The following is a 7,500-nucleotide window of genomic DNA, read 5'->3' as shown; positions in this document are numbered from 1 at the left end:
AGACCGACCGACTCCGCTTTACCACCGGAGCTAGAGTCGGGCAAGGGGCACCGAAGGGTACCGGAAGGATCGCGTTCGCACGACGGGAAGTCGACTAGCGGGCCGCCGAAAGCGAGCCGGGGGCCCCCGGTTTTTCTGTCCCACCTGGAGACTGATATCTCAGGAAGGCCGAGGCCGATTTCCTCCGGGGACGGCTCGTCGCGTGCGGCAGGACGAGGCGCAGCGGACGGTACCGAGCGCTCGGAGGTGCGGCGCTGCCCGCCAGAGGTACAGCGAAAGTCTGCGAACCGCTTTCCGCCTCCTCTCACCGCACGGCTCTCCTTTTCACCCACTGGCGGATTTTCACCCTCCGACTGCTCGCTACCGTCCGCTGCGCCTGGTCCGGGCCCTGTCCATTGTCATGTTAATGGCAGGGCGGGGCAGGACTGCTTTCACCAGGAACCCGGTTTTCTGGGTCAGAGGTTCCAGGGGACCTGTTTTGTGCGGACTTCCCTGTGTCCGTCCCTCCCTGCCTGCCTTCCCCCCAGGACTTCCTTCTGAACACCTTTGTCGTTTGAGCGAGGGCCAAAAGCCTGCCTGTGAAAGGGAAGGATCAGCCGGTCAGCCCCCTGTTGGTCGCTGCTGCCAGTGCAGCAGGCGTGCGTGTGTATTCGGCCTCGTGTCCAGGTCCCTCAGGGACTTGAGGCAACTCTCCCCGGTGGTCTCGTGGTCAGGACCGGGCTTCGAATCCCGGTCGGGGGGGATGACTTTCTGCTGCAGATTAATTGGCACCTCTGAAAGAAAGTCTCCCCTCCTGAGCGTAAAGCTCCACCCTCACCACCACCGGCGCCTTTTCCACCCCTTGACAAACAGACAGACAGACAGACAGTCAGTCAGTCCAGTTCGGGAGCGCAGCTTTCATTTGGAAGCAGACCCTGCTTGTTTAAAGTCAACGACGCCAAGTTATTTTGCACTTTGAATTATATCGCTCCGTGCGAGCGGCACTCAGCCTTGGAGAAGAAAAAAATACCACTGAGCTGAGAAAGTTCTTTTTAAAACGGTTTCCTTCCACAGCAGCTCTGAGTGAGAGAGAGAGAGAGAGAGAGATATCAGCTTTATTCTCAGTAATAACACACACACACACACACACACACACACAGAGACACTGGGAAAGAGCTGTTTTTCCTTTTGAATATCTCCCCACGGGGAGCTGCACCGTTCCCAGAAACACTGCAATACTGGGTCGATGCGTAGAGTGGACAGAGCAAGCCCCTAGTCCATCTCCCTGTTCTAAAAATCAATTAAAAATAAAAGTACATAATATGTGTGTGTGTGTGTGTCGGTGTCAGTATCAGTCAGTGAGTCAGTGTCTCTCTCTCTCTCTCTCTCTCTCTCACTCAGAGCTGCTGTGGAAGGAAACTTTTTTAAAAAGAACTTGCTTATTGAAAGAAAGATGTGTCTCAAGCTGCCGGGCCCTGTCCATTCTCCTGTCAATGGCAGGACTGCTTTCACCAGGAACCCGGTTTTCTGGGTCAGAGGTTCCAGGGGACCTGTTTTGTGCGGACTTCCCTGTGTCCGTCCCTCCCTGCCTGCCTTCCCCCCAGCACTTCCTTCTGAACACCTTTGTCGTTTCAGCGAGGGCCAAAAGCCTGCCTGTGAAAGGGAAGGATCAGCCGGTCAGCCCCCTGTTGGTCGCTGCTGCCAGTGCAGCAGGCGTGCGTGTGTCCTCGGCCTCGTGTCCAGGTCCCTCAGGGACTTGAGGCAACTCTCCCCGGTGGTCTTGTGGTCAGGACCGGGCTTCGAATCCCGGTCGGGGGGGGATGACTTTCTGCTGCAGATTAATTGGCACCTCTGAAAGAAAGTCTCCCCTCCTGAGCGTAAAGCTCCACCCTCACCACCACCACCGCCTTTTCCTCCCCTTGACAAACAGACAGACAGACAGACAGACAGACAGTCAGTCCAGTTCGGGAGCGCAGCTTTCATTTGGAAGCAGACCCTGCTTGTTTCAAGTCAACGACGCCAAGTTATTTTGCACTTTGAATTATATCGCTACGTGCGAGCGGCACTCAGCCTTGGAGAAGAAAAAAATACCACTGAGCTGAGAAAGTTCTTTTTAAAAAGGTTTCCTTCCACAGCAGCTCTGAGTGAGAGAGAGAGAGAGATATCAGCTTTATTCTCAGTAATAATACACACACACACACACACACACACACACAGAGACACTGGGAAAGAGCTGATTTTCCTTTTGAATATCTCCCCACGGGGAGCTGCACCGTTCCCAGAAACACTGCAATACTGGGTCGATGCGTGGAGTGGACGGAGCAAGCCCCTATTCCATCTCCCTGTTCTAAAATTCAATTAAAAATAAAAGTAAATAATATGTGTGTGTGTGTGTGTGTGTGTGTGTCGGTGTCAGTATCAGTCAGTGAGTCAGTGTCTCTCTCTCTCTCTCTCTCTCTCTCTCTCACTCAGAGCTGCTGTGGAAGGAAACTTTTTTAAAAAGAACTTGCATATTGAAAGAAAGATGTGTCTCAAGCTGCCGGGCCCTGTCCATTGTCATGTCAATGGCAGGACTGCTTTCACCAGGAACCCGTTTTTCTGGGTCAGAGGTTCCAGGGGACCTGTTTTGTGCGGACTTCCCTGTGTCCGTCCCTCCCTGCCTGCCTTCCCCCCAGGACTTCCTTCTGAACACCTTTGTCGTTTAAAATAATAATAAATAATATGTGTGTGTGTGTCGGTGTCAGTATCAGTATCAGTCAGTCAGTCAGTGTCTCTCTCTCTCTCTCACACTCAGAGCTGCTGTGGAAGGAAACTTTTTTAAAAAGGACTTGCTTATTGAAAGAAAGATGTGTCTCAAGCTGCCGGGCCCTGTCCATTGTCATGTCAGTGGCAGGACTGCTTTCACCAGGAACCCTTCCCTGCCATTGCAGTGTTGATTTGGTCCTTATGCAAATTTTGGGGCGGAGCCAGCACACAAACGACCAATCACAGCAAAGTCCGCACTTTGCGAGCGCACGAGGTCGCGGCCAGCGTTCCAGTCCGCTCAGATCCAAATAAGCCCGAAAAGGAACACGCTCGATCTTAGCCAAAAGGCCGAGAAGCGATACCGCGCTCGATGCAAATTGATCTCGGGTCCTGTTTGCCCTCCCTCTTTGTTCTCTGGCTGCCGGTGTTGAAAGCAGTCTCGCAGCACTGCCGTTCTCTCCCACTCTGGCCACATTTTTTGCCACCGTTTCTAATTGCAACAGTGGATGAGTTTAAAGAAGTTGCCGTTTTTTCCTTTCTTGCCAGGATTGCTTGACAGATTGGTAAATTTGCCAGTAGGCCACCAATCAGATGGGGGAGGGTTGTGTCTCAACGGACCTCCGTCAGTCAGTCTCAGTCACTAACGAACTGCCGTGGAAGGAAACCTCTTTGACGTGACGTGTCTCACAATGAGCGAGCGAGTGAGATTGCAACGGCCAATTGAGAAAGAGGTGAGGTGCTGACAATCAGCAGCTCGTGTTGAAACATTCATTCCACGGCAGGCAAGACCAATCAAAAAAAATACTGCAGATGCTGGCTCGGCTCGGCTGGCTGGCTGGCTGGCTGGCTGGAAATGGGAAATAAAAACACAAGGCGTGTTAAAGGCTGGTTAAACTGTCGAAAGAAACAAGGCGTTAATGTTTCAGAAGCGCCTATTGAAAGACGTCTCTCAAGCTGCTCCCTGACTGGGCCCTGTCCGTTGTCATGTTAATCGCTGGTTAAACTGTCGGAAGAAACAAGGCGTTAATGTTTCAGAAGTGCCTATTGAAAGGTGTCTCTCAAGCTGCTCCCTGACTGGGCCCTGTCCGTTGTCATGTTAATCCCAGGGCGGGGGCGGGACTGCTTTGACCGGGAGACCTGTTTTCTGGGACGCAGGTGTGACATTCCAGGGAGGCACCTACTTTGTGCTGATTCGAAACGACCACGACAACGGCAACTTGCAGTTCTATATTACAACAACAACAACGCGCGTGTGGTAGTTGGGAGGGGCTGCGTTCGCGCTCTCCCCCCTGCATTGAAACTCAAAGTTCGATTTTCAATCCCATAGTCCACCAATCGGATGGGAGACGGTGTGTGTGTGTGTGTGTGTGTGTGTGTCAGTGTCAGTGTCAGTGTCAGTGTCAGTCTCTCTCTCTCTCTCTCTCTCTCTCTCACTCTTACTCAGAGCTGCTGTGGAAGGAAACCTTTTTAAAAAGAACTTGCATATTGAAAAAAAGATGTGTCTCAAGCTGCCGGGGCCCTGTCCATTGTCACGTTAATGGCAGGACGGGGCAGGACTGCTTTGACCAGGAGACCTGTTTTCTGGGACGCAGGTGTGAGATTCCAGGGGACCTGCTTTGTGCTGATTTCCCTGCCTCCCTCCCTTCCCCCCAGGACTTCCTTCTGAACACCTTTGTCGTTTAATCGAGGGCCAAAAGCCTGCCTGTGAAAGGGAAGGATCAGCCGGTCAGCCCCCTGCTGGTCGCTGCTGCCAGTGCAGCAGGCGTGCGTGTGTCCTCGGCCTCGTGTCCAGGTCCCTCAGGGACTTGAGGCAGCTCTCCCCGGTGGTCTCGTGGTCAGGACCGGGCTTCGAATCCCAGTCGGGGGGGGATGACTTTCTGCTGCAGATTAATTGGCATGAAGGAAAGTCTCCCCTCCTGAGCGTAAAGCTCCACCCTCACCACCACCACCACCGCCTTTTCCTCCCCTTGACAAACGGACAGACAGACAGTCAGACAGTCAGTCCAGTTCGGGAGCGCAGCTTTCATTAAGCAATGGCGTTTGTGACAACTCATCGTCTGACAGGTTGATGATTTCCCCACACGCCTCCTGCCGAATAAAAGGCTCACCCTCCCGGACACTACCCCCAGAATCACCCCCCCCCCGGGGTGAATATTAAGCCCGAGAACACCGACTGTAACCAACCGCAGTGAAAAGTTGAAGTGGCAACTCATTAACCAGATTTATTTTGGGCAACTCATTAACCAGATTTTTTGTTCATTTGGTTTATGAGTTGCCAAGTGTAAATCTGGTTAATGAGTTGCCACTTCAACTTTTCACTGCGGTTGGTTACAGTCGGTGTTCTCGGGCTTAATATTCGCCCCAGGGGGGGTGTATAGCGGGCGATGGCCGGTGTGGAGTGCGTTTTTTGGGGGTTGATTTTCACTTTGCCTCGCTGGTGGAATTTGTGGGAGGCAGGCAAGGGGATTGGTGTGGGCTGGTGGGCGGCAAGGGAGATGCTTGCTTCGGGGTGTTATCCTCACTTTGGTCCGCTGGTGAGAGTAGGCAGCGGCAGGCAGGCAGGCAGGCAGGCAGGCAGGCAGGCAGGCAAGTGTGATGTAGTGTGGGGTGCAGTGCAGTGCGGTGCAGTGCTGCCCTGTCGTTTATGAAAGGTTGTAATGACACTGCTTTGCAGCTGACCATGTCCACTGATTTGTGACGCCCGTATGGAGGCTGATATCTCAGGAGGGCCGAGGCCGATTTCCTCCGGGGACGGCTCGTCGCGTGCGGCAGGACGAGGCGCAGCGGACGGTACCGAGCGCTCGGAGGTGCGGCGCTGCCCGCCGGAGGTACAGCGAAAGGCTGCAAACCGCTTTCCGCCTGCTAACTCGGCGGCCGTCAGACCGACCGACTCCGCTTTACCACCGGAGCTAGAGTCGGGCAAGGGGCACCGAAGGGTACCGGAAGGATCGCGTTCGCACGACGGGAAGTCGACTAGCGGGCCGCCGAAAGCGAGCCGGGGGCCCCCGGTTTTTCTGTCCCACCTGGAGACTGATATCTCAGGAAGGCCGAGGCCGATTTCCTCCGGGGACGGCTCGTCGCGTGCGGCAGGACGAGGCGCAGCGGACGGTACCGAGCGCTCGGAGGTGCGGCGCTGCCCGCCAGAGGTACAGCGAAAGTCTGCGAACCGCTTTCCGCCTCCTCTCACCGCACGGCTCTCCTTTTCACCCACTGGCGGATTTTCACCCTCCGACTGCTCGCTACCGTCCGCTGCGCCTGGTCCGGGCCCTGTCCATTGTCATGTTAATGGCAGGGCGGGGCAGGACTGCTTTCACCAGGAACCCGGTTTTCTGGGTCAGAGGTTCCAGGGGACCTGTTTTGTGCGGACTTCCCTGTGTCCGTCCCTCCCTGCCTGCCTTCCCCCCAGGACTTCCTTCTGAACACCTTTGTCGTTTGAGCGAGGGCCAAAAGCCTGCCTGTGAAAGGGAAGGATCAGCCGGTCAGCCCCCTGTTGGTCGCTGCTGCCAGTGCAGCAGGCGTGCGTGTGTATTCGGCCTCGTGTCCAGGTCCCTCAGGGACTTGAGGCAACTCTCCCCGGTGGTCTCGTGGTCAGGACCGGGCTTCGAATCCCGGTCGGGGGGGATGACTTTCTGCTGCAGATTAATTGGCACCTCTGAAAGAAAGTCTCCCCTCCTGAGCGTAAAGCTCCACCCTCACCACCACCGGCGCCTTTTCCACCCCTTGACAAACAGACAGACAGACAGACAGTCAGTCAGTCCAGTTCGGGAGCGCAGCTTTCATTTGGAAGCAGACCCTGCTTGTTTAAAGTCAACGACGCCAAGTTATTTTGCACTTTGAATTATATCGCTCCGTGCGAGCGGCACTCAGCCTTGGAGAAGAAAAAAATACCACTGAGCTGAGAAAGTTCTTTTTAAAACGGTTTCCTTCCACAGCAGCTCTGAGTGAGAGAGAGAGAGAGAGAGAGATATCAGCTTTATTCTCAGTAATAACACACACACACACACACACACACACACAGAGACACTGGGAAAGAGCTGTTTTTCCTTTTGAATATCTCCCCACGGGGAGCTGCACCGTTCCCAGAAACACTGCAATACTGGGTCGATGCGTAGAGTGGACAGAGCAAGCCCCTAGTCCATCTCCCTGTTCTAAAAATCAATTAAAAATAAAAGTACATAATATGTGTGTGTGTGTGTGTCGGTGTCAGTATCAGTCAGTGAGTCAGTGTCTCTCTCTCTCTCTCTCTCTCTCTCACTCAGAGCTGCTGTGGAAGGAAACTTTTTTAAAAAGAACTTGCTTATTGAAAGAAAGATGTGTCTCAAGCTGCCGGGCCCTGTCCATTCTCCTGTCAATGGCAGGACTGCTTTCACCAGGAACCCGGTTTTCTGGGTCAGAGGTTCCAGGGGACCTGTTTTGTGCGGACTTCCCTGTGTCCGTCCCTCCCTGCCTGCCTTCCCCCCAGCACTTCCTTCTGAACACCTTTGTCGTTTCAGCGAGGGCCAAAAGCCTGCCTGTGAAAGGGAAGGATCAGCCGGTCAGCCCCCTGTTGGTCGCTGCTGCCAGTGCAGCAGGCGTGCGTGTGTCCTCGGCCTCGTGTCCAGGTCCCTCAGGGACTTGAGGCAACTCTCCCCGGTGGTCTTGTGGTCAGGACCGGGCTTCGAATCCCGGTCGGGGGGGGATGACTTTCTGCTGCAGATTAATTGGCACCTCTGAAAGAAAGTCTCCCCTCCTGAGCGTAAAGCTCCACCCTCACCACCACCACCGCCTTTTCCTCCC

General features: G+C 54.4%; 3 pseudogenes; all 3 read right to left on the bottom strand.

The window, feature by feature from the left end:
- Positions 1–1,184: 1,184 nt before the first annotated feature.
- Positions 1,185–1,303, bottom strand: LOC137317577 (U2 spliceosomal RNA; annotated as a pseudogene).
- Positions 1,304–2,241: 938 nt separating this feature from the next.
- On the bottom strand, positions 2,242–2,358 carry LOC137317622 (U2 spliceosomal RNA; annotated as a pseudogene).
- Positions 2,359–6,787: 4,429 nt separating this feature from the next.
- Positions 6,788–6,906, bottom strand: LOC137317576 (U2 spliceosomal RNA; annotated as a pseudogene).
- Positions 6,907–7,500: the final 594 nt, after the last annotated feature.

This window comes from Heptranchias perlo, unplaced genomic scaffold (assembly GCF_035084215.1).
Source record: "Heptranchias perlo isolate sHepPer1 unplaced genomic scaffold, sHepPer1.hap1 HAP1_SCAFFOLD_621, whole genome shotgun sequence".
Classification (NCBI taxonomy): domain Eukaryota; kingdom Metazoa; phylum Chordata; class Chondrichthyes; order Hexanchiformes; family Hexanchidae; genus Heptranchias; species Heptranchias perlo.
This window is presented reverse-complemented; position numbering and strand designations above follow the sequence as displayed.